Source organism: Argopecten irradians, unplaced genomic scaffold, assembly GCF_041381155.1.
Source record: "Argopecten irradians isolate NY unplaced genomic scaffold, Ai_NY scaffold_0646, whole genome shotgun sequence".
Classification (NCBI taxonomy): Eukaryota; Metazoa; Mollusca; class Bivalvia; order Pectinida; family Pectinidae; genus Argopecten; species Argopecten irradians.
Window position 1 is genome coordinate 12,681 of NW_027188113.1, and position 20,314 is coordinate 32,994.

General features: G+C 33.6%; 1 long non-coding RNA gene across 2 annotated transcripts; it reads right to left on the minus strand.

The window, feature by feature from the left end:
- Window positions 1–11,154: 11,154 nt before the first annotated feature.
- Window positions 11,155–18,055, minus strand: LOC138313309 (uncharacterized). Of its 2 annotated transcripts, none has more exons than XR_011207173.1 (4): window positions 18,008–18,055; window positions 15,256–15,369; window positions 14,156–14,295; window positions 11,155–12,257 (listed from the first exon to the last, which is right to left on the minus strand). It is a non-coding gene; the product is annotated as an uncharacterized lncRNA (long non-coding RNA). The 2 variants fall into 2 exon arrangements; XR_011207174.1 differs by having other exon boundaries at window positions 15,227–15,369.
- Window positions 18,056–20,314: the final 2,259 nt, after the last annotated feature.

The following is a 20,314-nucleotide window of genomic DNA, read 5'->3' on the forward strand; positions in this document are numbered from 1 at the left end:
TGTAATTGCTGAGATTTTCATGTTTATAATAAGGATTTCAAACCACAAATTCATCAATAGCTATATCTTTTTTTCAGCTTAATTTCATAAAATCAAAAAACTCACTGGTAACTTTAAAAATTTAATCAGAAGTTTAAGGAGTGATATTGAAGATTGGAGATGATTAATTACATCAATAGAAACAACTTCCAAAGAACTTTTGTTATGTCATCAATATCAAAAAAAAAAGTCACTATAAAGTTATTATCCCCTAGTAACAGAAGTTGCCGACATTACTGAATAATTAATTAGTGCATAGCTTTTAATTTCAAAAGTTCAAACAAGAGCTGAAAGTGAATTATAACTACCAGTAAATTGGTATGTTATTTTTCCCATTTTAAACATTTAGAAAATAATAGAAACAGAAGGGTTTTTCAAACAAAAATTTATAACTGTAGTGTTACTAATGCTTATAAAGCAACTTGCAATTGCATATTTGTTTTCTCTGACATTATATGAATTTTACAGCTTATTGCATCACATCCTTGATACTCCATGGGTTACTATCACTGATGTTATATCCACCAATGGACTATATCTTAGTAAAACTGGAGGCAGTTAATTAGAAAAAAACTCCAATCACAGGCCTGTAGAGACTTCCTTTGAAGATCACAGTCAACCACAGTGATTTTATTATGTACATTGAAGGACCAAATTACCTGTGTCTTGTATTACCTTAAATTTTGGTATGACATATCCCATCGGTGGATATAACGACAGTGATAGTAACCCATGGATTATCAAGGATGATTGCATCATGTATCAAGACTTTCAGATCTATGTCAACAGATTTCTGATGAAAAAAACCCCACCAGGTGTAGGTAGTAAATTTTGAACAGTAACAACATATATAACATTAAAACAATTACTTAAGAGCCCATTGAACATTTGCTGCCAAATTTGGCTTTGGGCGTGTTGTTACTAATGTTCCTTTGATGCGCTTTACATAAAGCCTCCTTGACTTTGGTGTCTGCGTTCTTGCTGTTTTCTGATCAAGTTCTTTCAGAATTGAAGAAAACTCCTCTGACCTCCAGGGGATGTCCTTGACCAGGAAGCATGCCAAATCCCCCGAGATGTTTTCATTTCCCTGAAGACATCATGTCCACATGCAATGGCCTACCTCACTTTTTTCATTTTTTTTCTTTTCTCTTCAGAATATGCTCCTCTTTTACATTTAACGCAGCTATTCAGGATGTCATTTTCTGTTAATATAATGCAACAAGATATCAACGAATCAACTAATTATATAATACAGAACACAATATATATTTTATATATGTTACATGGAGGTGACTTGACTTGTTTATTCATGTTCCTTCAAACTCGAGTTAGTAAATTTTTCAAATTTTAGAAAAGAGACAAGATTTTTTGTTTTAAACTAATGAGATAGAATAACAGTCACACATTGTGGGAAGCTTTTTTATCCTCGTTACCCGGACAGGAAAATCCAGACAATTTACCGGAGTAGAGACTTTTCTACTCGCTGTATAGCGAATTTAAAGCAAGGGCTCACATATAGTTAGTGGAATTTAAAAGAACCCTTCACCCTCTTTGTGGTCGAGGGCCCCTAATGAGGATGAGTGCAGGAGTATCTCGACTCTCTGGATACGATATTACATAACGTGTTAAACACATTGTTAAAATGCCTATGGGGTACTCTACTTAAATAATCTTACCCCTCGGGTTGAGATTCTCCTGTCTCACCCAAAGGAGTGGAAGATTCTATTTAAGCCCATAACATTATCTCTATACTCCGTCTACATTCTAGGAATTCTGACACTCCATTACAGGGTCATAATTAACTTGTCAGTCATAAAATATAAATAGAGAGAGCCAATATGTTCTGTTGATGTATACCATATTCGTATGTTATTTAGCACCCTTTTCCCTATTAAGCGACCAAACGACTGCTTTTCATGGATTTAACAAAGGTTTTACAACACATGATGCCTCTAACATCAGCCAGTGTACCCCCATATTACATGAACTTGCGAGTCTTTTCATGTAAACCACAACATAATAATGCATCTCAAATGTAAAACATAAAACACTGTAACAGATTAATGTACCGTGTGAGTACAGAAGGATATATAATTTATATTTATTTCCTCAACTTTACATGTTGGTTCATTAATAAGCGCACCTTTGTTACAATTTAAGCGCTTAGGCGCTTAATTTTCGGCATATAGAGAGTACTTTAAATAGCGCAACCACCTGTTGTACGCCATTAAATAGAATGCAGTTGAGAATGAGTTGCATTGTGAAACAGGCATTATACAGGTTATGGCAATAAATAAAAAATGCTTGTTAGCCATTTACATGTACATATTGTACATCTATATATAATCATAACCAGTATTTGCATGGTTTTTTGTTTGTTGTTTTACATCCAATTGACAATTATGGATGTGTCAGGTTTTATAAACAGAAGAAAAGCCAAAGTTACTCAAAGAAAACCCACTTGACCTACAGTCAGTACCTGAAAAACTGCCACACATCAGAGTTGAACTTAAACTACGCTAGTGGTGATTGTTGAAAAACCTTATTTAACGACTTGGCCACAGCATCCCCCCTTAAGAACTGACTGCAGTCAAAGCATGGATTATAGGATAAGCTTACCCTTTTCTTTCTGCTGTAACGCACCATCTTCTCCTTATGGTGTTTCAGTTTTCCCTGTGAGGTTTTTGTGCTCTTTCTGCTTTAGTGACTCAAAATACCTTCTATGGACACTGAAATATCAAAGATAACAGATACTGGGTGTGAATAGATATATGTAACACTGGACTTTATAATTATAACACAGCCTATACATGTCGTTTGGATGAAATTATTTTTTCTTTTTCATATTTCTTTGTAATTTAAATATTTTTGTTTTGTTTCTTTTAATAATTATTGTAAGCCAAAACAAGAGCCAAAGGTAAATTATTGGATGGTAAATGTACTTGGCTTAATACATAGATGAAAGCTGTGGTAATGAAAAAACAAAAAAAATGAATAAATTAGAATGATGTTAAAAGAAGTATTTCAATAATCAATTTTCACTTACCCAATATAAGCTCCAATTCTGTGCAGGAGGGGTACATTCCTTTGACCAAAACTCGGTATGTGCTTCTGTCATTTGTTCTGTTTTCGTTTGAGTTATGCCTGCAAGTCATGACCCAACAAAAGTGTTATAATGAAAAAACAAAGGAATGTTGTAATTGTTAACAAAATATTCCTGTGGCCGGGTTTGAGGTCAAATTGGCACACCAATATAAAAATGTTTAATAATGGATCAAGAACAACATATCACATTGTTACTTTTTAAATAAAAAATTATCAAATGTTAAACTAAAAACAGTAGTTAAATAATTTCAAAAGTCGAATACGGCCAGAAGTTTAATATTTTGAGTCCGTATTACCATATTTGAACACCTGAGTCTCAGATTCTCTCAAACAAAAAGATTACAAGTGGTATAAGTTACTCTTAGACTGTTTGCCGCTCCTGTCTTTGATGGTCCAGTTCAGGATTTAGGCCTCACTGGCCACATTTGTAGCAATCATGTACTGCTGACTATAATATGCATTTATAAAGTTATAATAACCGAGACATTATACTAATCAAGAAAAAAGCCTTAATTACACAGCATTCTTAATCTATACAAATTGTACATATGGTTAAATGATGTATTGGACAATTAGTTGTTATTTATTGTTAAAAGTATGATAAATCAAAAGTACTTAACTACAGAATTAGAAAAATAGCAACTTTAAACACATACCTTTGAAATTTCTGATGGTAAATTTACTTGTTTAGATTTAACTAATACGAGCGGTACAAATCTGTGGATTTCTCAGCAAGAACCATCATCCAAGCCTTTAGGAGATAGCAGCTCATTCTGCATTGCTAGCATATCCAATCTTCTCTCAGCAAAAACAGTATGGATCTCAGATTCCTATCAAATAAATGAATAACTTTTATTAAAGATTTCTTTATCTAATATTTATACATAAACAATGTATTTTAATAAGAATCAATGCAATTTTTTTTTTAAATTATATTTTGACAGTGTCCGCTAAGTGTAGTACCATTGTGCAGTCTATTTCAGTGATTAGAGATAAGTATTTAATGTTTATCTTATGGCCTAGCTCATTACCAGCTTTTCCATATAGTTTAACTAGCGTGGTGGACCTATAATTTAATGTAGTACGAAGATGGGAAAATTTGAACATTGGTCCTCCAGCATCGAACAAATTCTTAGAGGGGAAAAATCCCAGGTTGGATTCAGTAATGTGCCGCCAATCAGGGTTTTAAAACCGCAAACCTGGACTACCTTGTTCCACGTGCTTAAATACAACTTGGGCCTATAAATCGGAAATATCCACTTAAGCAAATTAAGTCAAGAAGGTGACCTGGGGGTCAGATTGATTGTAGAGGTTAGAGCCACCCGCATTTCACCCAGTGAAAGTGCCAGGGTTTCTTATCCCCGGCCAACAGACGTAAGAAGATCAGCAGTCACCTACCTGAATCACATGTCTTTTCTCGGGGTACTCTGGTTTCCTCCCAATCAAAGACCCCTCACGCTTTCATGAGAGCCCATCGAAAGATGGTGAGACTAAGTATTTGACGATAAAATGTGTACTCTACCAGCATCGTTTTGGGTTTCTCAAACCCCCAAAACTTACTACAGGAGGGTAAACAATTGTAGAGATTAAGTTCCCCTAACATTCCGCGAAAAATGTTTGCCTTGCATTTTTCCATTTTTACTATTATTTTGTTGTCGTGACCAAACCCTGTTTCAAAGCATTGGTGATTGACACTAATAGGGTGATACCCGAACCAGGAGGTTTTATTTAGAGTTTTTGGGTGAACAAGAAAAAAAAGTGGGTGTGAGTGGGGGGGGAGTCAGGGAAGGAATTAAAAATGTAACAGTAGCTTGTGATAGATTGATCGCTGTGCACACAGGTTGCTGTACCCAGCTAGCAATTTGTGGATCAGCAAGTTCGAACCACGGATTTGGCCGCTGTTACATTTTTTTCCTACATTGAACGCCTAATCTTGTATACTTGTTTGTGATCATCTATGTCGTATGTCGTCCAACAACTTATATCGATTGGATATTATTAAGCTAGAGCTCTAGAAGTTCTACTTTCGTTTTCGTTATATTACATGCTGATTATGATAGACTTGTACAAGTCACTGTGTAATTGATTTAAGCTGTAATTTTATGCGATAAAAAAATATTATAGGCCTAGCAAAGCGATAAATATTGATTTTGTTGAATCTAATTAAATACCTTGGAAGGATCCTAGTCTGGACGAAGTGGGGTTGTTGGCTGCAGTTCCATGTATTGTTTTATTAATCGTCGAGCTCGACCTCTCTGTGCTTGACGTTTTCCGGATTTTGCGCAGATATCTGGATATTGAGATTTAATTAAGCTGAAGTACTCTCTTGTGTTTTTTTTTTCTGTTTTCTTGAAGCCTTGAAATGTTTGCCAGTACTCCAGGAAAATTTCATTCGAATGTATTTATAATGGTTATGATTCAAATACAGTTATATGCAATTGGCACATTTACATCCTAATGTGTTGATGTACTAAATGTAAAATAAAATGGTAACATATAACAGTCCATTTGTCCTCGTAATCTTAATTATTCACGATGAAGAAGAATTGTGTTTATCAAAATACATGTATATAAGTAATGCATGTATGTATCGTTACTACGGAATGGTAAACCTCTAATTTTAGTTGTAATATAAACCCAAAGTATCTAAACAAGTTATATTATAAAAGAACATTATACTATCACGTATAACGACAATGAAATTTGATGTAAACTTTAAACTACAAGTTATAATTTCAAGTAAAAATGCTGTTAAACTCCAAGAATCATGAAGATATAATTTCCCATTGTATATATTATAATTAAAGCAATTAAATTCATTGGTTAAACTTTAAACTCTCGGAGTATAAAGAAATATAAATTGCATATAATTAAGGAATGATTTTCATTTTTTGTTGTTTACTGGTGTGTAAACTGCATTTTATTTTGTACATATATTTTTAAATGACGCGCGTCCATGTTTGAAATATCTGTACAAAAAATGCAGTTTACACACCAGTAAACAACAAAAAATTAAAAACATTCCTAATATTAACATTTCGACCGACCAATTTCATTTAAATTTTAGTGTTCCGGTGAAATAAAACTTTGTTTTTTCAACGTTATAATACGATTGATGGAACAGCTAGTAATTGATGGAATCGCGAAACAGCTGGCTCCAATTTGGCGGGAAAATGTTGTCAAGTTCCGGGAGTAAATAAAATATAGTTCCACAATAACTTTAGCGTTTTTAATCCTCTTAAATCCATATGTTTTCATTTTTTGTGTTTTGATATTAAACACAATGCTTTCCATTGCATTCAAACTGATGTTGATAACGAACCTTAGTCATGGCATATATATTTTGGCCTAACCGGATGCGCATTCTCATAAGGGCGGAAGTCATGTGTTTCGGTTTGTGTTTCTTGTGCAGCAGACCCTCTGCGTTTACGCAAGTGTAAACGATTGACCCTGTAAGGTTATATAGGAAGGTGAAAACGGAAATGTAAATATAACCAAATATTCAACATATAAATTTTTCTGCTTTTCTTTTAATACAGATCAATTAATACCGTTATTAATAAGTTTAATACAACAGCAAGATATGCATGCTGTTCATAGCTATAGGTAATTTCTGCTATCTATATATGTAAAATAATTATGTATAAGATTAATTATTAAAAAATTCAAACTATTAAATGCTATCTTATAAATCCAGTCCTATGCAAATACTGTAGACGTGGACATTTCCGTGAGGGGGAAATTTTGCTAATTATCTGAAGGCCGCTTGATCGCGGAAATTTTCCTCACAAGTAATATTTTGTACATGTATGAACTTTTTTGTTCAATGGCTAAAAGTGTATCTATCGGGAAAACACCGTGAATGTTACATGCATACAAAATCGCGAAATTAAGCGGAAATATCTATGTTTACAGTATGCTTTTAAAGATATGTTCTTGAAAATATGCTTCTTTATACAGTACATGCATGTAATCAAGTGGAGAGGGCATATATAGGCTTTCTCTGCTGCCCGATCCAAAATTGAATCTCTGTGATTTCGTAAAATATTTTTAAAATAAAAAAATAAACCTACATGTGAAATTTGAGAGCTTCCTTCAGTATTTCCAGAGAAATACCAATAAAACTTCATAAATTGTCGAATTCCAAGAAGGCTGCCTGCCGGCATCTTGTTTTTGATCAGACCCAATATGCAATGTGTACAACTAGACACCAAGAAGAATTTACATATGCAATATGAGAAAAATTCATTCAGCATTATCTGAGAAATAGTGCTATGGCAAAATCCGAGATGGCTTAATTAATTGGTTTGTAATCTATATTAATGACCTTCCAGAAACTATTAAATCAGCAACTTACTTGTTTGCAGATGATACTAAACTTTTTAAATACAACGAAAACACAAATCTACAGGATGATCTTAATCAACTCCAAAAATGGTCTGATCGATGGCTTTTAAAATTTCATCCTGATAAATGTAGGGTGCTATATCTAGGGAAGAACCCAAATAAAACGGCCCTACATTTATATAAAGACACTTTGGAAGGAAGAATACAGGTACAATTAGAGGAGGTCTTGAAAGAAAAGGATCTTGGGGTAACAACAGACAACAGCCTAAGCTTCAGTGAACATATTCATGGTGCCGTCAATAAAGCAAATAGAATAATGGAAACTATCTTAAGAACCTATAATTATTTAGATAATCAAACATTCTGTCTATTATATAAAGCACTTGTCAGACCACATTTGGAATATGGCGCCTGCATATGGAACCCGTACTTACAAACACAAATAAACGAGATAGAAAATGTACAAAGAAGAGCAACAAAACAAATACCGGGAATGAAAGATTTAACCTATGAAAACAGGCTGAGGATCCTGAAGTTACCTACACTAAAACACAGAAGGCTTAGAGGAGACATGATCCAAGTATATAAATTGATACATGGAGGATATGATCGAGTCGTCGTAGAGGGATTTTTAATTCAAAATAACAACAAAAGAACTAGGGGCCACTCTTTGACATTGTTAAAATTTAGACGAAGTCGTCTAAATTTGAGAAAGTATTCATTCAAGGAGCGGATCATCAATCACTGGAACTCTCTTCCCGAAGCCGTGGTTACGTCACCATCAATAAAAACATTTGAATCTCGCTTGGAAAAGCATTGGGGGCAGCCCGAATGCTACTTTAATCATGAGAGAGATAATACTGAACTTATTAATAGTCGGGATGTATAGTATGATTAGCGATCTGGATATATAGGCATTATGCCTGCGTCCAGTATTATTATTATTATTATTACAAGCTAACCGATACTTACATTATATATATGATTGGCTTCTTAGGTAAAATATGTGTTTTCGTTTAAATATTACATACAGTGTATATAACAATAATGACAATAAAAAAGCTAACCGAATTTTATAACATGTATATAATATATATAATTCATAACATTTTTCACAAAAAATAATACGGGCAGCCACTTGAAACGTCATGATATACACGTGCATATCAAAAAGTCTCCAATACTTTTAAATGACATACGTATCAAATTACTAGTAAACGTTTCTGTCATAATTTGCGTGCCCCTGTGTTTTGGCTGAGGTGATCAAGATTGAATTTTACGGTCTCGGAATAGCAGTTGAGACTGCTTGTTTTACACATGTTCAAACAAATTTAACTGTCGAGAACAGATATATCTAGAATTAATATCCAAGGAAAAGTTACATAATATAAGACCACGATCGAGAGCATCGAGGGTAGCGATATGCCAAGGTCGTCTCCTTGCAGGCGGTGTATGGGATTCGCAAATTATTTAGTCTAGATGAAATAAATGATTATTCTAATTACTGGCTTATGTAAATAATGAATGTACTTGCAATATTTCTAATGTTGGACATTTTTATTTTGCTATAATTAATATCGATGCTGCTTTCGTTTTTGCGATGAGATGAGATGAGGAGGTTTTGCAGAGTTATCTCTGTTTTCCCTGTCGACACCAAAATAAAACTTGTATTGTAAGATAGTGACCGGGTATTCTGTTTATCCTGTAACTTTTTCATTATACATACAGAAGATGGTATTCAAAACGAAAGCAAATTGTCTGTTATTTACACGATTTCGCTTAAAGCGGAACGCTTCTTTGATGATCAATAAAAGTTGCATTCACTAAACCGAATGAGTGTGTACTCCTTTTTACTACCGTGGGAAATATGTAAGCGACGTCATTCCGATGATTGTGACGTCACTGTTTGGCGGGACTGACTGCCGTTTCATTCACTCCTACTAAAAGTGACGTCACTGGAATGTTGGGGATCAAGTCAACAAATTTAGAAATTGAATCAAATGAAAGAAATTAAAATTTATTTACTGACATCGTAATATTTTCCTTTTGCAACTATTACAGGAAATTCTTATTATCCTATATCGGGTTTTGTGCCCGACTAATGTCGATATTACAGCTGAAAATGCATTGTTTCTTGATATTATTCCGCTCCTTTTGTTGATTTTAAATTCGTAAAATGAACTTAACCCGCGAAGGGCGTCAGAACGCTTGCTTTCAACGGGAATAAACACTGTAGTGATAAAGACCTTCCAAGTGAATATTTGCATCAGGGAAATAGGGACACAAAAAGATGATTTTCTCCAAAAGTAAGTAAGTTAACATTCATTAATTTTGCTGGAACACTTAAAAAATTGGTCTGATTTCAGAACAATTGGAATTATGAAGATATCTCTAACAGCATTTTTATTATTATTATTATATATAATGTAAGTTAATTACAAGCTAACCGATTTACATGATATATATCATTGGCTATTTAGGTAAAATATGTGTTTTCGTTTAAATATCACAGACATTGTATATAACAATAATGACAATAAAAAAGCTAACCGAGTTTTATAATTTGCGTGCCCCTGTGTTTTGGCTGAGGTGACCAAGATTGCATTTTACGGTCTCGGAATAGCAGTTCAGACTGCTTGTTTTACACGTGTTCATAGAAATTTAACTGTTGAAAACAGATATATCTAGATTTAATATCCCATTAAAAGTTACATAATATAAGACCACGATCGAGAGCATCGTGGGTAGCGATAGGCCAAGGACATCTCCTTGCAGGCGGTGTATGGGATTTGCAAATTATTTAGTCTAGATGAAATAAATGTTTATTCTAATTACTGGTTTATGTAAATAATGAATGTTCTTGCAATATTTCCAACGTTGGACATTTTTATTTTGCTATAATTAATATCGATGCTGCTATCGTTTATGCGAGGAGATGAGATGAAGAGGTTTTGCCCACAGGGACCTGGCACGATTTTTTTTAAACTAACAGTATACATATATATATATTATAGTATCAAGGGTATGAACTCGGCGGTCGAGAAAAACGGACCTATTTTCTTAAAACCGTGATTATTTTAATAAATGGGTTCTATACAACATTGACGGATATCTTACCTTAAAGAGAAATAATTTATCTTTCCATTGAGTGCTTGATGAACAAAATTGGCCAAGTATTGACGAAGTTATGGCTTGATGAATCAGGAAATTTGCTAAAAATATGCTAGGTAGACATTTCCCTGTCCGGTCGAAATGTCGTCTCGGCTCTAATGAGTACCTCAAAAACCAAGCCAAAATCACAAAATCTACGCTTGTGGTGGTAAATAGTACCCATAACTGTGTTCATCCACAATCTCCTTTGGAAGTGTCATGACCCGTACTTTGTAGAAACTCCATTTAAACATCGTGTAGCTCACTTACTTTAACCGTCACCGCCATGTTCATTCTTCTCTCGGAACGCTTCTCGAGTTTACACACAAGCCCAACATTACATAATTTGCATAATGTAGTCACGATATGTAAAGTCGAGAAGCGTTCCGCAGCAGAATAAAACGTCGACAAAACATTGCAGTCCTTCTTCAATTACAACACAACATCGACGTGAACCTCACCAGCCATGGAACCAACAAAGCTACATCCCACTTCAGACAACAAAATAGAAAAGATTCATTTTATTATACAAAAGTAAGTAAGTTACACTACATAGATTTTGCTGGAACACTTAAAAAGTCGATCTGATTTTAGAACAATTGGAATTATGAAGATATCTCTTACAGTATTTTTATTATTATTATTATATATAATGTAAGTTAATTATTAAATTATCAATTAACATATAAATATACATTCTGCATAACAAGTTAACCTGATATGTGTTGTAATACATGACTTTCCAATGTTTTTGTCATAAAATGAGTTATGATTAAATGATACATCCATACCAGCTTGAGCTACACCAATTAGGCGTTCTCAGAAACATGGTCTATAAGAGAGCAACCAACTAAATAATTTTACATAGACCACAGTGTTAAACTTAGTTAAAGTTTTGTACTGTATTATTAAAACAAAGGAATATTAGTTAGCTATTGTGTTCTATAATTAAACTCTAGGTTCTCATATAACACTAAATAGAAAAAAAAGTTTGGGTCCTTCTGCTCAAACTCCAACCAGTGTAGCTTTATTGAAATCAGGCGCATTTTGCACTAAAATATCCTGAAATTCTATTGCTTTTACCTATTCATAATCAAAGTTGATATTTTGAACCTAAATCGCAATATGAATTTCCAAATTCATATCATGGTTATCTAGGAATAATTACCTGTCAGAAAACATTTTTACTTTTGAAATTCATAATTAGCCAGCCAATCAGCGGCCGGGTTAAAATTCTATCCTGGGCTCAATCTACAAGGGCCATTTCGAAGGTCTTTTTTTATTTAGTTGGTTGATCCCTATAACATGCTGTGTGCAAGTGATCTGTTACTGCTGTGTTCTAATGACTTTTCTGATGGCATCCACAGGTAATGGAATTTGTATAAATACTTATAAATAAATTCAGTCAATTTAACTACAAGTATAGATAACTATCAATAAATTAATGCATCTGGTCTGAGTGAGATATTGACCTGGTAGTGACCAACAGACATATCTCAAATTTACCATATTGTAAAGTACCTTCACCTCTATAACGATGTCTTTGGCTGCAGTGCCTTTGTCATTGAACAAATCTGGTCAGCATGACGTCATGATCACGATATCATCACAACATTCTGTAATGAGAGTAAAAATAGTCTTGCGATAAGTGAACACCACATTGCCACCTTAGACTTAGGATATCTGTAATCCAATATCATATTCAAGTCAGCTGTTACACAAAAGACAGTTTTATTCTGAATAAAATATAATGAAATATCTGATTTCAGGAGTTTTTTGTTAGTTAATGAAAATATGAAATGATTGATATTATTGTGTCATTTTATGAATTTTCAAGGAAGTATGCTTCTAGAAGTATATAGGTTAGGTCTAATGATCAAGGCTCAGTTGTTCAAAAAGTGATTATTAATAAGCTAATCATAGTTTAACGACAATTTTCAAACCAAGATAAATTCATTTCTGGTAAAACAAATTTTACAAACTCCATTCTTTACTTACTTGTTGTTTTTAATGAAGATAATATAATCACAATTTTTGCAGCAAATGAGAAATGAAAATTTCACTAATCATGTGATTAAGCTATCATCCTTTGAACATCCGGGCACAGAAATTAATTTCAGTGTTTTAACAGTTTGGTTTGGTTTGATTAGTTTAACGTCCTATTAACAGCCAGGGTCATTTAAGGACGTGCCAGGTTTGTTGGTGGAGGAAAGCCAGAGTACCTGGAGAAAAACCACGGACTAGCGGACAGTACCTGGCAACTGCCCCACATGGGATTCAAACTCGCGACCCAGAGGTGGAGGGCTTGTAGTCATATGTCGAGACAGGCTAACCACTCGGCTACCGCAGCCCCGTTTAACAGTTATAATACACTGCTTAAGTTCTAATGTTAATTTGTTATTTATTTTGGTTATAAGCAGTAATGTAGAAATACAAAGTTTTCTCAAAGCTTATCTGATTGGTCTTAATACTAATATCATGTTAAAATAGGATTCAACTTCATAATGATATGTTTGATATCATATATGATTGAAATCAACTCAATGGATAAGATTATTAGCCTTTAACAAATTGTTGTTGTTCTTTTGGGGCTTCTGAAGGATCTGAAAAGATTCATTATCATATAATTATATGAACAAGAAACCCAGAGCCATTATTGTGGTCACCTGTCTGTTGACTCTTTTTTGTCCCTGGAGTTCAGCAATGATCAACGTATATACATGTATATATATACATACTTAAACTTTTAAAAGAATGTTGTGCATCAGTAGATAACAATACAAAATATCAACACGACATTCATTTCCATATTTAAAATTTGTAATGTTAGATACAGTGGTCCAGATAAAACAGATCTCCAGTAACTGTCTTTGGTCACATCTACACTTGGCAACTTAAACATTCAAAAAACAATTATACACAATGACGACAACAGTCAAGAAGCAGTTTTAGGTTTTTAAACAAACATCTTAAAAATCTAAATAATTATAATTTAAATTTAGAAGATCTATGTGTCTTTTTTTTATTTCTACAAAGATTTGGCATATTATATGCAATATCAAGATAGTTTAAAACTTAAATATAGTATGTATGTTTATATAAAATAATCTGAGGGTTGATAAACACAATATATGATTTACATGTATATTGATTATTGCAATAGAAACAAATAAAGATGATAAGAGTGACCTTTTTAAAAAAAATGTTATTCATGGCAAAACAGGTAAGTCCCAAAATGGTTCACTAAAGAACTATTAAATTAAATGATAAAAAATTAAGATACACTTTACTTCAATCTTTACTCAACCGACTGACAATGATCATCTGAAAAAGGAAACACCAGTAGCCATGCCGGACTCCAACAAAATGAATGACTGTTCATTCACTTACTTGGTGCCTCTGTAAACATATTTGCATCAGTTTACTTTAAATTCGTAAATTCTGTTTGTACGAATTAATTAAGTTGGTTAACAGTAATCATACCTTCATCAAGAACTGACCAAGAGTTACCTACCAAACTTCATTCATTGGTATGAGATCAGCCATGTTACTTTCTCCCTCCTCACCAGTCTCCTTGTCATCTTCGTCCTCCTCGTCACCCCCAGAATGTGTGATAAGAGCTCTAGTTAGAGCCAGTGAATTCTTTCATTTTACCTGTAAAGTAACGAAGGAGTAGACTAACTAGAACTGTCATCAGAGTAAACAACTAATACTCCCTGTTGCACAAAATAAGTAATAACTCCATTAATAGAGGAAATTACAGAACCTAATATAGTTTTCTTATATCCCCTTTATATCAGGGTTTTATGTATCAAATTTAATCAAAATCTGTCAAGTAGTTTAGGAGGAGTTTGCCGGAAAAAGTTGTGTCTACAGACAGACAACCTGATTCCAGTATACCCCATTAACTTCATTGCGGGTGGTATAATAAAAGGAGTCTCAATGCTACAATAGTTATTCTGACTTTATTTTGTCAATCGCCTACACTTTTGACCATTACCTTACTATGCCCTACACTTTGACCTTTACTTTGCAGTTCCCTACACTTTGACCTTTACTTTGCAGTTCCCTACACTTTGACCATTACCTCACAGTGCCCTAAACTTTGACTTATACCTTACAGTCCCCTACACTTTGACCTTTACCTTAAAGTGCACTCTACTTTGACCTTTACCTTAAAGTGCACTATACTTTGACCTTAACCTTGCAGTGCCCTACACTTTGACCTTAACCTTACCTTCCTGTCTCCTACACTTTGACCTTTACCTTCCTGTCTCCTACACTTTGTCCTTTACCTTACTGTATCCTTCACTTTGACCTTTACCTTACTGTCTCCTACACTTTGTCCTTTACCTTACTGTATCCTTCACTTTGACCTTTACCTTACTGTCTCCTACACTTTGTCCTTTACCTTACTGTCCCCTACACTTTGACCTTTACCTTACTGTATCCTTCACTTTGACCTTTACCTTACTGTCCCCTACACTTTGTCCTTTACCTTACTGTCCCCTACACTTTGACCTTTACCTTACTGTCCCCTACACTTTGTCCTTTACCTTACTGTCCCCTACACTTTGTCCTTTACCTTACTGTCCCCTACACTTTGTCCTTTACCTTACTGTCTCCTAGACAATTGATGGGAGCTGGACCAATGACATTGATGTGATGTTTACAGTGTGGTTCCATATTTTTGGCCGAAGTTAAACAAATGGCTATTGTCATGTTCACCTGCAAACAAAGAAATATACACTTCAATGTGATTTTTGTTGGGAATAGAATTTTATTTTCTTTCCACAAAACACCTTTTCTAGCCATTTAAATGTTCAAAATTTATTTTTATAAAGTGTATCTAACAGAAACACATTATCAGGCTTAATTTACTTACAACAACTAGAACTGTCGCCAGAGTGGACGACTAATACCCCCTGCTACACAAATTTAGTAATAACTCCATTAACAGGGGACATTGCAGAACCCTATATAGTTTGATCAACTGCCCTTTATGTCAGGATTCTTGGTATCAAAGGACTATGTATGGTTTGGGCCCTTTTTGGCCCCCAAATCCATTAAAGTTTCAAACCTGTTATTGAGTGATTAATTTGTTGTATTTTAAATATTTAGTACATCTCTGATTCAACTATAATGACTGTTTTCTAATTTTGCAGATGTAGTTGCCATGGTAACCACTTAAAATATGCATTAATTATGAAAAATGTGGAAATTTCGACAATTTTTGCGATTTTTTTATAGGTTGTTGTTTTAGAAACCATAGTGCGCATCCTTGAACAAACTTTATATTTCTCAATATTAAGTTTGTTCAAGGATGCGCTCTATAGTTTCATAGACAAAAACTGTCTATACAATTAAGTTAGGGATATACTAAATATGAAAACTACAACAATATAAAAACTAAATAACAGTTTTGAAAATTTGACGAATTTGGGTGCCAAAAAGGGCCAAAACTATACAGTCCTTTTATCAAAATTTGTCAAGTAGAAGTAGCCAGACAAAGTTGTGTCTACAGAACAGGGGGAGGGGGAGGGTTGTTTACATTTACCATGTTCCTGTGAATCTGTCTTGGATCTTTCTTTTTAGAAAACTGCTTTCTTGCAGGTTTGCCAAGGCCTATACTTCTTTTTAGTTTTGACTAATATCAGTAAAGGTTATCTTTGATCCATTGTTTGTATATAAACCCATTGGTGTCTAATAATCTAGCTACTAGTAAAGAGTCTGTGAATAAAAAAAATGAACATTACAACTACATATTTGTCAGGCACAAACAGATTTAAATAAAATACTTAAGGATGTATTCTTCTGAGGTTTCAGTCCCGTTGAAGTCTCGTTTCAACATAGACCAAAGAAGTTATGAGATTTTCAAATATAATTTATCAGTATATGTAGCAAGTTGCCAGATGCAAATTTTGTCAAAAAATTACATTTCTATTTTTAGTAGATTATTTTATACGGGGATTTTAAGAAATGGCCCATTTGGCGGCCATTTTGAAATTGTGTCTTTTTTCGCTTCAAGTAGAGCCACCGTTTTACCATTTTTTCCTGAAATTGTTTTTACTTAAATCATCACTGCGCCATCATTTTTAGCTGTATTTAACTAATTTTTGCTGCAAATCGTTACTAGCTTAGTAGTAATTAAAATATTTAGCATTAATATGTGAAAATGATACACTTTTGTGACTTTCTTTTTACATTTAATGATAATTTTGGCACTTTTATTTTTTTCTCTAAAATACTGAAAAATAACAAAAATTCAAATAGGGCAAAAAAGTAAGCACACGGACCCCCATTTTTTTCTTCCTGATTTAGAAAGAACAACCGTTTCCCTATTGATATGCAAAATAATAACAAAAGTTTAATACCAGAACTTTTTCTGTAAAGGGTTAAATTTGGCAAAAATGGCTGCAAATGGTGCATTTTTTAGCTCAAAATTAAGGGGTAGGGGTAGCATATGTTGTTATTCTGAGAAAAAATATTAGTCTATTTGATCAAAACTGATATATTTTTAAAGAAGACTACTAGAAAATGAATTCTACAAACATTCATACATATCAAACACCCCATTAGGAAATTATGGCTTTAATCTCTATCTTATATGGTCAAAACGGCAAAATTCCCATAAAATCCAATATTTTGTCAACTAGGTATCTTTGAGTGACAATAGCTCAATAACGAGCACACGAACATATGTTTTTTCTTCCATTTTCTTTTATGGTATGAACTCCTTTTTCCAAAAATCTATATGAGAAAAAAAGTTTAATACAAGAAAATTTTGACTTCTCAGAGGTGTACATCCTTAACTGAACATATTGTGATATTTCGCCGCCATTTTCGTTACGAAAAATGACCGCTCCCCATAGTAAACAATGTAAACGAGGTCAAGAAAGTCATAGGGTGTCTGCAGAAAATATCCGTTTTCCGCTTATACTTGATGGATTTTCATACGGGTTTCGATATATTCTTAAAAAAGGATAGTTTCTCTACATATTTGTACGTGAGTCAGTTATTTATCACCCAGAATTATTTTATGTCAATCGGTTTATTTTCTATTAATTTCTTTACTGAGATGGGCCGTATTATTCCGATTTCGTTTTTTCAAAACAAACTTATCCTGAAAAGTTAAACTAAATATGACAAAATCACAGTGAGAGGCCTCCTTTAGTCACAACATAAACAACAGAGCAAAACTTTCTGACATTTAAAGGAAGATCGCGAAAAATCGTCAGGTGTGCGAAATTATGTACTGTTAACTCTATACTTCGGCTGGGGTCCATTTATTAATCATATATTATTAATCCGTTTTAATTGAATAAAACAGTCTCACAGGCTTGACATGTCTCTGTTCTTAACTTACCACATCGTCGATTAGGCCTAGCCTAGGCCTACTTATTTGTGTCAACACTAAATACATGTAGTTATGAGATAAGGGAGATAACTCCTATAGTTTTTTTTATCAATACATCCTATGAAGGTCATATCATTGATTTAGGTTATAGAACTTTCTAGAATTTAATCATGTATAAACAAATATGTTTGTAAACATGTTGATTTTAAGTAGAGATCTAGAATGATCTATTTCCAGAAAGTTATGTGTGTTTACTTGTTTACTGTTTTTAGTTAGATATTTCTAGAAGTAGAAGGTTCTCCAATATTCTTGAACTAGGGTTTAGCTATATATACTCGAGCTGCCCAAGGCTAATCAGAACTGTAATGAGACCTGTAATAAGACATATCAAGAATTGTACAGCGCCATATAAGATTCTATTGGGAGAGCTATTGTGACTTTATCTGTGGATTATTACAACACTTTGTGTGGATTTATTCATATTGCCTGGAACTTTACAAATCACCGGTGGACATTCAATTTCCTTGTGGATTTGTGATTATTGTGAATTTGAAACCTGGAAGGATCAAGGATTATACCAGGACATTCGCATACAGATAAGTAACACTTTAAATCATCGTATTACTCTTGTACCACCACCAATTACTTTAGATATTGTAAACCATCTCTGTATAATATTGTATATATAATTAAATTGTGTTTTGAATTTAGCTGCTGGTTTCTCCTTTCTGTTATTCGTTAATGTAACAGAATTGGGGGCTCGTGTCCGAGATCGATATTCAATTTGTGAAATCTAACTTTGAAAAATTAATTAAGAAATTTTCAAAATTTGTGTACAAACTTTGAGTTTACATTTGAAACCAACAGCTAGATAAATATGACTACTATGCAGGTAGAACAGTTTGTTAAAGCGCCATCCCTGGAAGTTCTTTTGCAAGTTAGTAAGAAGGATTTACTGTTATTGGGTAAACATTTAGGCCTTACTATCAAAACTAATTTGAGGAAAGCTGAAATTAGGAATGTAATTATAAGATATTTTGTTGACAATGACAAATTTGACTCTAGTGCATTAGATAATATAGAGGAAACAGTCACTTCAGAAATCCAAATTAGACAAATGGAACTTGAACATGAAATGAAAATGAAACAATTAGAAATAGAAAAGGAGTTAAGAGAAAAAGAAATAGACAAAGAAAGAGAGTTAAGAGAAAAAGAAATTGAAAGAGAATTAAAAGAAAAAGAGATTGAAAGAGATCAGATGTTAGAGCTAGAGAAGCAGAAAATTCAAGCTGAAACAGAACTTAGAATGAAAGAATTAGAGCTAGCTTCTCAAGACAGTTCAAGTAATCTAACTTTTAGGGGTTTACAAGGAAACAGAGGTTTTGATGTCAGTAGAAACATTAGGTTAGTTCCTCCTTTTCAAGAGAAAGAAGTTGACAAGTATTTTCTGCATTTTGAGAAAATAGCTGATAGTATGAAATGGCCTGAAGATAAGCTTACAATGCTTCTTCAAAGTGTCTTGATTGGTAAAGCTAGAGACATTTATTCTTCTTTATCTGTAGATGAGATTTCAAATTACCAAGTAGTCAAGAAAGCTATTTTGAAAGCTTATGAGTTAGTTCCTGAGGCTTACCGCCAGAAATTTCGAAACTCGAGAAAGAGAGATGAACAAACTCATGTAGAATTTGCCAGAGAAAAGGAACAATTATTTAATAGGTGGTGTGATTCTAAAGAAATTGATGAGGATTTCGGTAAATTGAGGCAATTATTGTTGATAGAGGAGTTTAAACGTTGTGTCCACACAAACATAAAAACTCATTTAGATGAGAGAAAAGTTGAAACACTTAGTGAAGCAGCTACAATGGCTGATGATTACGCTCTCACCCACAAAGGCTCATTTGTTAAAAACAGTTCTCAAGACAAAAACAGTACCACAGGTACTAGTAAATTTGGTCAGCCTAGGAACCCAACCTTTAGTGGCACTTCCAACGACAAACCTAAATTAGGTGATAAAACTAAGTCTGCTTCTAAAACAGATGATAGGGTAGGTGTGGGGTCTCCTTCTGGTCCTGTTTGTAATTACTGCAAGAAAGTAGGGCATACTATGTCTGAATGTTATTCTCTCCAGCGTAAGGAGCAAAGGCGTAAACAGTCAGTTCCTTCTGTGTTAGCTATGTCAAAGCCTAGTCAGAAACTTAGTGATATTGTGGAAGATTCTAAAGTGTCTGTTGAGATTAAGAGCTCAGAGTCTGATAGTGTCTTGGAGAAGTACTCTCCCTTTATTTCTGAAGGTTTTGTTTCACTTACTAGTGATAT